This window comes from Apis laboriosa, unplaced genomic scaffold, assembly GCF_014066325.1.
Source record: "Apis laboriosa isolate Shangri-la unplaced genomic scaffold, ASM1406632v1 scaffold19_cov150, whole genome shotgun sequence".
NCBI lineage: Eukaryota > Metazoa > Arthropoda > Insecta > Hymenoptera > Apidae > Apis > Apis laboriosa.
Window position 1 is genome coordinate 2379195 of NW_025222278.1, and position 15027 is coordinate 2394221.

The window sequence follows — 15027 nt, forward strand, 5'->3', positions numbered from 1 at the left end:
TTAAATCTTATTAAGCATAACAGGTGTGTTAAACATCGATCGATTTAAATAATTTAATTACAATAAGCACGATGTTTAACATTGTTTATTTATAATTCGTTGCTCGTCGGCTTATTTCTTATTTAAAAATCAATATTGTACTCATAGGATTAATATACGAATGATCATTTCAAAGCTATTCCAATACTTAATTTAATATTTCACTTCTCGATAAGTTTTGAGATATAATTTATTAATTTTTATATAGAGAACGTATATTCGTTATATATTCGTTAGGATATCTATATTGGATTCTAGAGGGCAAAACGAATACAAAAGTTGATGTATAAAAATGTTGGACGAGGCTTATTCATTAAGTTGTAAATTTTGCATTAGATAAAGCGAGACGAGATAGAGCGAGACAGCATTATTTTTGTTACATCTCCCCGCCGCACCGTGGCGCATGTGTCATTCTGTTTCCATCTTGTTTCATCTAACTTTAATCTAAATCGCTTGTAACTTAATAAATAAACTTCAATTAAAATTTTTGTATATCAATTTTTTTTTCTATTGGGTATTGGTTTCTGGAATCGATACGAAAAATAATTAAGAAATTATCGAAATATTAAACGATTATTATTACTATTATTATCACTATTATATTTGTTTCGTTCGAAATTAACGAAGCCACTTATTTCCTAATACAAATATTCGAAAGAAAAAGTTGGACTAATGGCACAAACCATCATATATCTGCGATGCTTTACCACTTTGCAGCTCGCGTTAGCAAATGATTATGCACATTAAATAAGACTTTTTATCACGAGTTAATATTACCAGCTGGTGGCTGAGTAGTTGGCGCGAAATCGATTATTTCATAACTCAAATAACACTCGTGTCGTTTGTTACGCACGATAAAACCTGGTTCATTAGATACGGGTCTGCTCAGATCCAGTTCCAATAATATTCAAGATCCAGTATTCGGAGCGATTCACGAACCCGAAGGACCGCTGACATTTCGATTTCGATCAATTAGGTTAGGATCGGTTCATCGTGTCTCATGTATGTCGTGCATGTCGGATAATTTAATTGCAACGTGACATTTATCGGAAATCGTCTTCGGTGGAAAGGTTACTTTAATAGATAGTAGAATATGAACTATACATATTTAAGTATATATTTAATATTAAACCTATATTTTCGTATACCAACTTTTGTATTTCTTTTAAGAGAATCAATCCTCCATAAAGTGTTCCATATAGTGAATGTATTACACTTTGAATAACACTTTGCATAATGAACATCCTATACGCTCTTTTCTAAAATTATGAAAATATAATGTATATATAATATATATATACTATTTACTACTAGATTTTTCGAAATGTTCGATTGATATTAGCACAAGAAGGATCGAAACTGAGTTCAATTCGGTGGTTGTCACATTCGAGGAAATTGCGTTGGTGTAAAAGATTGCCCTCGAGGGTAAGAGCAATCAACGTTTTTTCAACGTTGTCGACGTATAAATAGGCGAGGACCGGATGCAATGAGCGTATGCAGTTATCTCAGACCCAATCCCTTGGCTCACAATGGATCTATTCATGAAAGCATCCGGTACCTGTGCGGTTTTCTGTTCGTCTACCGTTAACGTGTGCATTGTGTACGCTATCTCGCCCACGTTCTTGCCTCGTCTTTGCCTCGATTAGACTTGGTTTGTGTCACTTACGTTACCTTACGGGTCAAACAATTCGTTGAAAGACCTATTACGCAATTCATCCTTTCCTTTCCATTCCATTCCCCATTCCATTCGGGAAAAAAGAGAAGCTATATCTCGATCGGAAGTTTCCTTATTTATCCCCGATTTTGACGTAATAAATCGACGAAAGATCAAGGAATATTCATCCGCAATTGACAATAATTCGCTTTCCTTCGCCTCGAAGCAAGTTGCGAGTGAGAGTTGATCGGTGAAAATCTGCTAATTGATTAACAAATCCCATAAGGCCAGCCATTGGAATTCTTGGAAACGAGTAAATAGTGACAATGCTCTCTCTGTAAACGAATCGGCTTCATCCCGCTCGTTAGATCCCGCGTTTCTTTTCTAGGAAAACCGCGGTGCAGAAATAGCTTCGGCAAGGGAGAATAATTGTTAAATGAAAGCGATTAGCCAATCATAGCCGGCTATTGCCGCTATAAATATTCATCACGAGTTGGTAATAATCGGTTGCCTCGATGGAAACTTCAGGTTGATATATTACTGACGCATTTGTAGAGGAAAAGATGGGAGAGAGAGAGAGAGAGAGAGACAGAGATCTATGAACGCGAGTTCTATAATAAATGACATTTGATTTTCTTTGAGTGTTGAGAAACATTTATTTATTTCTTGCATTAATTTCTAATCTATATCGATTGTTTATTAATCTCAAGTATGATATTAGTATATTAAAACAATTACATATTATTCTTCTTTTAAATGATATTTGATTTTCTCTAAGTGTTGAGAAACATTTATTTATTTCTTGCATTAATTTCTAATCTATATCGATTGTTTATTAATCTCAAATATGATATTACTATATTAAAACAATATTACATATTATTCTTCTTTTCTAAATTTTTCTAAAAATTTTTAAATTTTTTTCTAAATTTTCTTAATCCAAATTACACGATTTATCTTCCAAATATTCCCATTTAATATTTATTAAAGATTAGAATATTATTAAAGATAAAATAACAATATTGAATAGTCACGATTACTAAAAAAAAAAAAAAAAAGATCGTTTATTAATTTCATTTCAGAAGATCATCGACTTTTCTTGACCCAAGCCAAAGTTCAATGTTCTAAATATCAAAGTTTCTACGCTAAACGCAGCAACTATCTAGCACTTCTGCTTTCTCTGATCGTTCCTCGCATAAAGATCACGAGGACACGTGAAAGCTTCGTTTTTGCGAAGTTCAACAAGCTCTTGGACCGTGTTCCTTGACACGTAACTTGTTCCACCGCTCGGTACATCTCGTATATCTGTCGTGGAGGCGTGATCCTCTCGATTAAACGAGGCCATAGTCGCTTCTTCTTCCATGAATCTTTTCGCGCTTGCCTTGTATTTCGCGAAATGCTTGATTTATCCGTGTGTCCAATTTAAAGCTTCGAAAATTTATTCACTTTGGATATAAGGGCGAGATACGTTTGAGAGTGAAATACGTTTGTAACTTTTTTTTATTTGCCAGAATACAGAATCGAGAATAATTCTCGATTCAAGATAATCTTCAAATCTAACAAGTCTTAAGTTTAGATTTGTACTCTTGAGAGTAATGGACACTGAAAATGACGACTATTCTAGAACAATTCTAAATAATTCATAGAAAGATAATCTTTAAATCTAAGAAGTTTTAAGTTCAAATCTTAATTCAAAAATAAAATCTTCGAGAATTGTAAGTAATGGACACTGAAAATGACGATTATTCTAGAACATTCCTAAACAGCATCCATTGAAAAATAATAAAAATTTAAAGTCTAAGAAGTGTTCAGATTTTAATTTAAAAATGAAATCTTCGAGAATTATTTTTGAGAGTAATGGACGTTGAGAATGACGATTATTCTCGAACAACATCATAACATCCATTAAAATATAAAAAAAGATCTACTTTTAAGAAAGAGAACTCTCAAAAGATAATCTTTAAATTTAAGAAGTCTGAAACATGTTTAAATCTTAATTCAAAAATGAAATCTTTTTGAGAAGAGAATTGTTTTTGAGAGCAATGAACATTGAAAATGATGGTTACTTTCAAACAGTATCTATTAAAATCATGTAGAAAAAGATCTATTTTTAAGAAAAATAATCTTTAAATCTAAGAAATTTAGATCTTAATTCAAAAATGAAATTTTCGAGAATTATAAGTAATGAACATTGAAAATGACGATTACTCTCAAACATCCCTAAACAACATCCATCAAAAGATAATCTTTAAATTTAAGAAATCTTAAGTTTAAAACTTAATTTAAAAATGAAATCTTTAAAAATTATTCTTGAGAGCAATGAACATTGAAAATGACGATTACTTTCAAACAATATCTAACAATTTAAGAAATCAACAACAATATCTAAACAATTTAAGAAATCTTAAATTTAAAACTTAATTTAAAAATGAAATCTTCAAAAATTATTCTTGAGAGCAATGAACATTGAAAATGACGATTACTTTCAAACAATATCTATTAAAATCATGTAAAAAGAACTATTTAAAAAAAAAAATAACTTTAAATCTAAGAAATCTTAAGTTTAAATCTCAATTCAAGAATGAAATCTTCAAGAATTATTCTTGAGACCAATGAACATTGAAAATGACAATAACTTTCAAACAATATCTATTAAAATTATGTAGAAAAAGATTTATTTTTAAGAAAAATAGCTTTAAATCTAAAGAGTCTTAAGTTTAAATTTTAATTCAAGAATGAAATCTTGCAAAGAGAACTCCAATACTAAGAAAAGTACGAAGAAAGGTACAAATTTTGATTAGCTCAATCGAGGTTGATTGAAATTTTCCAAATATCTAGATATCTAAATATACATATTATAAATACACCTATAACGTGTCAATGATTCGTTAGTATTTTAGCCGTGAAAGGGTTAAGGGAAGGAGGCAGTCCACGGCCGTATTGTCCCGTGAACGTTGCTTTCACTTCCTCGCGTGCATATAACGTGTCCTGTCAAGAACGAGCCGTACAAAGAGACTTACGAACCGGTTTCGAATCGATGCGATTCTCCAGGTTGGCTGACATTCTTGAACCCTCGTATGGAAATCTATCAGATCTATCCATCTCTTAAATTTAAGTTTCCACCAACCTACAACTAACAAAACTACTCGAGTTCCGTTCGAGCAGCATCATCTTGTATAATAATAATGCAACTTGTGACAGAGATACAACTCAAAGAATCCAACAGATACAAGTTTTAATTCTGAGCCAGAAACTTATAAATATATGTATGAGACGCAAAGTTGCAATTTTGTGATCGTTACTTTCTACGAATCATATCCCTTCTGAAATATCTTGAAAGAATTCGTTTCAGAATTATTCAAAAAAAGAAAAAAAAAAAAAAAAAAAANAAAAAAAAAAAAAAAAGAAATTAATAAAGAGCGAATTAATTAACTTACCACACAGTTAAATACTCGAAATAATGAAATTCTTATTAAATTATAATTTTAATCTCTCTCGTGAGAACGAACGCTTCCCCGTTTCGAGTCTCCCATCGTGATTTACTTAACCCCCTTGGAATAAGTTAACGCGTAGCAGAGAGAAGGTGGCATCGTTGTGATGCCACTTTCTGCTTCAAACTCTGTTCTCACAGCCGGTAACGGAGAAAACGGAGACCCCTGTGTGCACCTGAAGGTTAAACGTTCAACCATGATGAAAGCAACGCGTACCGATAAAAATTCCTCGCGTGACGGATGCCCGAGAAAGTTATTTCCTCGTAAACTATAAATAACGATGGCAAGAAGCGGCTCGAAGGACAAGGTTTCGATGCTACGCCAACGCGAAATTTCACCAACTTTTCCATTAATATTCATGGGGTATATTGGACGCTCGTAAAACGGGCGTTCTTCATACATTGTCACGCGCGTTCATACGTAGAGGAAATCTCGATTTTAACGCCGAGAAGAATCGTCGAGCACCGATTTCGATCAAATTTTTTCGTTTCGTTCTCGATTCTTGTTAAAAATGGATTTCTTTTTTCCTTTACATAGATAAAATAATTTTTTAATAATAATTTTTTTCGATTTTTTTTATTACGTATTATCATTTATATAAATATACATTATAATGTTTATATTATTTTACATTATAAATATACATTAAATAAAAATATATTTATATAAATATACATTATAATAAATAAAAATTATACATTATATATAATGTATAAATATAATATAAATATATAATGTATAAATTATGTGTCATATATGATTATTATCATATATAAATTAATATTTAATATTAATTATTATTATATATTAGGTTGGAAAGAAAGTTTCTTATGGTTTTTGTTGTTTTGATTTTAAATTCTCTATTTTTGATTAAGTTGGTATATAAATTGCATCGACTTTATATATAATTTTAAAGTGCATGTTCTGTGATAATGTGATATTAATCTTCAAATTAGTTTCTCTGATTTCTCAGGATGTTGAAAACATAATGGACAAGAGGCAAATTCGAATCGATGCGATTCTCCAAGTTGGCTGACATTCTTGAACTGCACGGAAATCTATCAGATCTATCCATCTCTCCAACTTAAATTTAAGTTGATGGAAGATGGAAAACATTGAACAAGAAACAATTTTCCTATTCCAGTTCCACGATTCCAGAATTTTATTCAACCGGAATAAGAAAACTTGTTTCTCTTGTTTGGCAAAAGTGCATTGATTGCAAAAAAATGGTCTTTATTTTGATCGATAAAGTTTTGTTTGAGCTGAGATACGTGCATTTGAATTTAATATTATAAAAAACCACAAGAATTTTTTTTCCAATATATTAAATTAATATTTAATTCGATTTATTTGAACATTGAATCGAAGAAACGCACGATTGGAGGAAGATCGAAAAAAATTAGAATTAGGGAAGAAGGATGGGAGAAAAAGGTAAGAAATTTCGCAAATGGGAAGGAGATTGAAAATCTAGGAACGCGGCTAGGCACTGGCATTGTGCGTAATGCAATACTGTAACGCAATACACTAATGCTTGAATAAGAACTTATTCATTTACATAAGTTGCCCCACGGTATCTCTGCAATCAAGGTTCTCCTTTATTTCTAATTTGCAATGCTATTCGCAATCCCATTTAAACTTAAATAGAAATATTGCCGACAGGGGAGACGATGGTGAACTTCAATTCAAATACAAAGAGGCCTTGTTCACTTGTTACGTTTATAAATCGTGTGCAAATTTCGATGATCGAATTCACAGCCGAGAGAAGGTCGCTCGAAATATTTTATAAAATTAAAAATTTTCTTCTTCCTAAACGTGTGAAATGAAATTATTAATTTTAATTTAAAAAAAAAAAAAAACGAATTTTTACGTTAAACCAAATTTTTTCTTTCTATATATATATATATATATTTTTATTTCTAATTTTAAAAATCAGTTCTTATTACACGATATAAACAGAAGAAGTTGAAAAAAGTGAGTAAAAAAAAAAAAAAAATTGGCATTCGTTAAAAGATGAAACGAGGCAAGAAACGTTTAACGAATCTGACGAATTTTAAGAGCAAGATCGTTCGTATATTACGTATATACGATTATCGTTTCGTTTAACCATCCGATATCTCGTTTCGTAACTTTCTGACACGATTACGCTCCTCTGACGTCCGCTACAGTCTCGCGGGTTTTACGCTTTTGCCTCGGTTTTATGTGTCTTGACCTCTGCCGCAGGAATTCTCATTCGATTTTAATGTTGGCCTCGCGCAACGTTCTATACAGTCAATGTTATACTCGTTTCCAAGAGGTGGGTCGTTGGAAAATACGATTCGAAGGGAATTCCGTGGGATAATTAAACGAAACTCGTTGAACGAGTGAAGTTATTTCTTATTTTTGCTTGATCAAAAAATTTTTTTCTTCCCTTTTCTTTTTTTTGCATCGAGAAAAGATATTTATTTAATTTTCGTAAAAACTACTGATCGGTCGATAAAATTGACGAAAGAATGATTGCGCGAACAGGATGATTCTTTCCTTTCTATATTTTTTCTCCCCCCCTAATCTTTTGAATTAAGGTGTTTAATTACTTGAAATAACGGGCAATATTTTTCTTGATAAGTTTGTAATTATAATCGAAAAAAAAGGGTTTAGTAAAATGGAAAGAACGGGCGACAGCTTTCCATTCACTGCAAAACACGATAAAGTTTGGAAAGTAAGCATAATTACGTGACTAACGGGAATAACGTTACCCGGTCACGAATTGTGGATTACGAAAGAAAAAAGAAATGAAATTCCCCCGGGTTCTTGGTACGTGTACGTGACATTTGTAATGACATTTGTATCTGCATTTATCCGCGAAACGTTGTATAATCGTTGATCGCGGAAAACAAGAAACAATCGATTTAGAATGTGCAAAGTAATCTTGACATCGAGAAGAAAATTTTTATAATTGCTACTCTTCTGCATTCTCTATGCCTCTACGTATCTAGAATGAACATATATGTTGCGCAGTGTATCATAAGTGTACATAAACGCATATGAAAATAACAATTTTCATCGCTTTGTTTCGTAAAATCGTCGTGTCGAATATTTTTTTCAATTACGTATCTCGAGCGATAAATTTTCCACCAACTGTGCTATGAAAGATATGAAACTGTACTAAAAATGGTGTAATAAAAAAAAAAATTCCTGCAATTTAAAGTCCATAACCAACGTCGAAGTTTTATTAAGAGTAGAATATTATATGTATATATCTCTCGACTTTTCAATGTGAAATGTTTAGAATATAATAGGTTGAATATATTCGTGGAACATCTCTTTGGAGGATCGATTCTAGATTAAGCGAAAATAAACGCAAAAGTATACAAAAATATCGGTGGATCGCTTGTTTATTAAGTTAAAAGAAGTTTAAGATCGCGTTAAATGAAGCGAGACGGAGACAGAGCGAGATATCTTCGTTACGGTGGAGCACCGTGGCGTGGCGCTACAAGTCATTTTTTCTCCGTCTCGCTTCATCTAACGTGAAATTCAATCGCTTATAACTTAATGATCGAGCCTCGATCGACATTTTCGTACACCAACTTTTCCGTTCGTTTTGACTTCTGGAATCGACTCGTATCTCGTGTCGAAAGATATCTCGTGAATGTATTAATATTTTCGTTTTGAATCGATATTTGAATCGCGTTGTTGTTACCAATTTGCGATTTACCGTGCACATTGAGCGAGAAATCTAACAAAACTACAGAACTTCCTTTATTTGCGATTCAAGTCGGATATATAATAGCTTTATACTTATATTCCTGATTGTTTTCTCATAGTATTACAAGAGTATGTAGTAACTTGAATGGACTTGTTCTTTCGATTGATAAACGTCTATTATACAAAGGTGCAAGACAATAGAAATCGTATCTATGGAAATATACCTATAATAGATCGTGCGGTTAAGTTCTCGATCATTCATTGTTGAACGTATCGAGTTTAATTTCAGGAAGTTCTAGAATATTTTTCGATAAACCTCGATCAATGTATCTCTGTTACCATTAAAGCAAAAAAAAAAAAAAAAAACTAAAAACTGAAACCTTCGATATTAATTGTTCTCAATATCCATCAACACACACCCACACGTTTCTTCCTTATTTCCATAAAAAGTATTTTACTTTAATTCTTTAATCCCTTTGTATGGTACACGTATCGTAGAAATCTCGATTTAATCGCTTCTTTTTTTTTTTATTATTCCAATTATCCATGCATCTAATTGACGAAAAAAAAAAACTAAAAACTGAAGCCTTCGATATTAATTGTTCTCAATATCCGTCAACACACGTTTCTTTCTTATTTCCATAAAAAGAATTTTACTTTAACTCTTTAATCCTTTTGTATCGTACACGTATCGTAGAAATCTCTATTTAATCGCTTCTTTTTCTTTTTCTTTTTTTACCATTCCAATTATCCATGCACCCAACCGACGAAACAGGAGCATAAACTTTCTAACCATCGAAATTACGCAAGACACTGTGTAATTACCAGCAATGCAGGAAGATTCTGTTCAACCACGTGCACGTATCGGAAATATATCGTGTTCATTTCGTTGGGGAGGAATGATGTCGCGCGGAAAATTATCGACGCCGATTCGAATCGGGTTTTTAATATATCCGCAATAGGCGCAACTATCTCGAACGAAAAAAGCTCGACGACGCCTGAATCATCGTCCGTTTTGCAAACATCGCTGCAGAGTAACATCGAGTGACTAACAAGTTGAAAGTTTTTCAACTGTTGAATTCTTCTTCTTTCGTTCTTCTTCCACGGATGGAATTCCTCGAGAATATATATATTCGGAGAAGAAGATATTTCTCGAATGATCGAGAAATATAATCGGTGGGAGGAGAGGGGGGAGGGAGGGATTACGTCCCAGGTGTTCCTTCGATGTTCCTTCCCGCGAAAGAAATCGTTCCTCGTGCACCTCGTGATATTCGCAGGTGTGTTTCCAAGGCACGAGGCGTGAACAAAAGAGCCCACCCGCTATATTTGACCCGGCAGAGACCTCAAAGGAGAGAAACTAATAGAGAAGAAAGGAGAAGATAATTCTCCTTCGAGGTCTGTGTCCGGTTTATGTATGTACATAAGAGCGCAAGACACGAGGTTCTTATTGGATTGCGAGTGTTCCAATGCAATTGTTATAATTGAAATTAGAAAATTCAGGAAATTGTTAATTTGTACTTACGTCATCAAAATTTATTATATATAAGATATATATGTATGTATTTTTCTTTCTTCTAATTTTGATTTCTGAAGTAATTTTTAAAGCGTCTTATTATCAAACGTATTTATATATAAAATTTGTTATTATCAAGCTTATTATGTAACTTATTATGTATATAATAATATACACAGCACAGCTGTGTTATTCATTAAACTTTCCATTTCGATTTATATAATGAACCGTGGTGAGCGGTTTTTATTTTGAAATTGGACGATTGCTACTTAACCCAGTCGTGTCTGATTTGTCCTTTCAAATTTTGCAATCTAATAACTTCCTTGGACTCTGAAAAAAAAGAAAATTCCCGACTTTCTCACAATTTCTGTCAAATAACCGAAATCCCAGAAACCGAATCTTAATTTAGCACAATGATATTCTACAAATTAATCATTTTAATCGCTTCTTTTTTTCTGCAACAACTCGAGACGATTTTCGAATTTTTGAATTTTGAATTTCTTACTAACTTAAAATGATGACACAAATTAATCAATTTGCGTAATCGTAGAGGAGAAATTTATTCACGAAGCGATATTCCAAAGAGACCAAATGATGATGGCGCCTCTCGAGTTAATATCATCATCGAAAATTTACAAAAATCAATATTTCCATCACTCTGCTATCCTATAGCACTTCGATCTCTTTCACGAATATACCAACACCTTGTATCCAATATATCCCCATCCCCACTTGAAAGACGCTTCGTCCGCTCGTAATTCTTTCAAAAACGTCGCCCCTGCCACCCGGAACTCCCTACCTTTCGATTTCACGACCTTGCCACAATAAAAGAAATAAGTGGACCGCCATTACAATTACAATTAAGCCTCTAAAAATAGAACGAGCCTCGTCTAGAAACGAGATCGAGCCGACGTCCATACGTCAAAAGTGGATCACAATTTCAAAGGAGCACGCATGCGCGCGTGCACGGGAAGACCGCCTAGCATGACGACATAACAGGACAAAGAGTTTACGCCTCGCATACGATACCTCCCCGTGAGAGGAGGTTTTATTCGAAAGCCGCGTAACTGAACTCCCGCTTACTTGGTCTAGCGGTGTCTCTTATCGTCGACTCAACCCGGCGATCTCGTTTCTCTCTGGCCTTTCGTTCTTGTGTATGTGGTACAACAGCTTTGAGCAGACAGCTTTTACGTCACTGCTTACAAGGGAACCTTGATTAGCCAGTTTGCGAAAGCGGATCGTCTCGATCGCCTCTTCTCTTTCTCTCTTTCTTTCTCTTCCTCTGCCCCCCCCCCTCCCTTCTCCCTTTTTTTTTCAATTGTATATAGCACACACACGTACGTACGCATACGCGCACGAGAGCGTAGCATGTATCGAGGGAATTCGTGTTTGTTGAACTGGGTCAATCGGATCCACGTTTTTTTCTAACGCGAAGATGTCGAAGATGTCGTCGTGTCGCCGTGATGATGGGTCGAGTATGTTGTCAAGGATACGCCAGTCAACTCCTCTCCTCCCCTCTCCCCTCGTCCTCCTTCCCTCTCATAGTGTTTCTTATCGCGTTTGTTGTTCGTTACGTTTGTACGTTTTCGCGGAAGGAGAAGAGAGTTCGAGAAGGGAGTTGAGGGGATTTATGGGATTTATGGAATTGAATGAAAGGATCATTATTTGGAATTATAGGTTCCTTCGTTGTTAAAAAAACGTTCCACTTTTTCTTTTTCCATGTTTTGGCAATATTGTGAAATGGAATTTTTGATGTCATTTAAAAAAATAATCATAAAGCTTGTAGCATTGATATCACTGAGTTTAAAATTACATTACGAATAATTATTATTAAAGTATTTGTCAAGCATTCAACGAAGCTGCAATATTTAGAAAAATCATTATTAAAATATTTTTTGACACGTGTCTTTATTATTTAAAAAAATAATCATAAAGTTTGTAGTATCACTACAAACTTATATTATTACATCACTAATTATTATTAAGATATTTGTGAAGTGTCCAATGAAATTGCAACGTTTAACAACAATCCAAGGAATCTGTGATGATAGAAGTGGTATCCTTTTCCTCTACAATAGAGCACAAAAATGAATCCTTTTTTCTTTTTCCATTTTGGCAACAGTGTGAAACGGAATTGGACTTTTTTGACACGTGTCTTTATTATTTAAAAAAATAATCATAAAGTTTGTAGCATCACGTTATATTACGTTATATCATTAATTATTATTAAAGTATTTGTGAAGCGTCCAATGAAACTGCAACGCTTAGCAACAATCCAAGGACTCTGTGATGATAGAAGTGGTATCCTTTTTCTCTACAATAGAGCACAAAAATGAATCTTCTTTTCTTTTTTCGTTTTGGCAACATTGTAAAATGGAATTTTTGATATCTTTGTTATTTAAAAAAATAATCATAAATTTTGTATCACGTTATATTACTACATCACTAATTATTATTAAGATATTTGTGAAGCGTCCAATGAAACTGTAACGCTTAGCAACAATTCAAGGACTCTGTGATGATAGAAGTGGTATCCTTTTCCTCTACAATAGAGCACAAAAATGAATCCTTTTTTCTTTTTCCGTTTTGGCAACATTGTAAAATGGAATTTTTGATATCTTTGTTATTTAAAAAAATAATCATAAATTTTGTAGCATTGATATCACATTATATTACTAAATCACTAATTATTATTAAGGTATTTGTGAAGCGTCCAATGAAACTGCAACGTTTAACAACAATCCAAGGACTCTATAATAATAGAAGTGATATCCTCTTCTTCTACAATAGAGCACAAAAATGAATCCTTTTTTCTTTTTCCATTTTGGCAACAGTGTGAAACGGAATTGGACTTTTTTGACACGTGTCTTTATTATTTAAAAAAATAATCATAAAGTTTGTAGCATCACGTTATATTACGTTATATCATTAATTATTATTAAAGTATTTGTGAAGCGTCCAATGAAACTGCAACGTTTAACAACAATCCAAGGACTCTATAATAATAGAAGTGATATCCTCTTCTTCTACAATAGAGCACAAAAATGAATCCTTTTTTCTTTTTCCATTTTGGCAACAGTGTGAAACAGAATTGGACTTTTTTGACACGTGTCTTTATTATTTAAAAAAATAATCATAAAGTTTGTAGTATCACGTTATATTACGTTATATCATTAATTATTATTAAAGTATTTGTGAAGCGTCCAATGAAACTGCAACGTTTAACAACAATCCAAGGACTCTATAATAATAGAAGTGATATCCTCTTCTTCTACAATAGAGCACAAAAATGAATCCTTTTTTCTTTTTCCATTTTGGCAACAGTGTGAAACGGAATTGGACTTTTTTGACACGTGTCTTTATTATTTAAAAAAATAATCATAAAGTTTGTAGCATCATGTTACATTACGTTATATCATTAATTATTATTAAAGTATTTGTGAAGCGTCCAATGAAACTGCAACGTTTAACAACAATCCAAGGACTCTATAATAATAGAAGTGATATCCTCTTCTTCTACAATAGAGCACAAAAATGAATCCTTTTTTCTTTTTCCATTTTGGCAACAGTGTGAAACGGAATTGGACTTTTTTGACACGTGTCTTTATTATTTAAAAAAATAATCATAAAGTTTGTAGTATCACGTTATAATATATATATATTACTATATCACTAATTATTATTAAAGTATTTGTAAAGCGTCCAATGAAATTGCAACGTTTAACAACAATCCAAGGACTCTGTGATGATAGAAGTGGTATCCTTTTCCTCTACAATAGAGCACAAAAATGAATCCTCTTTTCTTTTTTCGTTTTGGCAACATTGTAAAATGAAATTTTTGATATCTTTGTTATTTATTATATTTATTATAAAAAAATAATCATAAATTTTGTAGCATTCATATCACGTTATATTACTAAATCACTAATTATTATTAAGGTATTTGTGAAGCGTCCAATGAAACTGCAACGCTTAGCAACAATCCAAGGACTCTGTGATGATAGAAGTGCTATCCTTTTCCTCTACAATAGAGCACAAAAATGAATCCTTTTCTTTTTCCGTTTTTGGCAACATTGTGAAACGGAATTGGACTTTTTTGACACGTGTTTTTATTATTTAAAAAAATAATCATAAAGTTTGTAGCATCACTGCAACGCTTAGCAACAATCCAAGAACTCTATGATGATGGAAGTGGTATCCTCTTCTTCTACAATAGAGCACAAAAATGAATCGAGGAAAAAAGGATATAATTCTCAGTTTGAGAATGAAAAAAAAAAAAAATCTTCCTTATTTCCATTATTTGTTCCCACGTTTCCCTTCCTTTCTTATTCCTTATATGATTAAATAAATATCTGATATATTCTTCGTTTTTTGATTATATTTAATTTTGAAAATACACGAATGGACAAGAGAAAGATTTATTATCCCTCTTTGCAAGAGATTCGTAAAATTTGATAATAAATAAAACAGTGTCGCAAAAGGCGGGAAATAGTTTATAGCCACTGTACGAGAACACGTTTAAGGAATCCATTGCATTGTCCATGCCATGAATCATCGATACGTTTCTCCAAGCTAAAATACAGGCTTTGCGACTTTGTTCCTTGCACGTTACATTTCATACACAAGATTTGCAATCCGTGCAAATATTC

The 15027-nt window shown here is 32.7% G+C and overlaps 1 protein-coding gene across 3 annotated transcripts in view; it reads right to left on the reverse strand.

Moving 5' to 3' along the window:
* Positions 1-15027, reverse strand: part of LOC122712172 (cGMP-dependent protein kinase, isozyme 2 forms cD4/T1/T3A/T3B) — a 77035-nt gene that overhangs the window by 5304 nt on the left and 56704 nt on the right. The window lies entirely within an intron of this gene.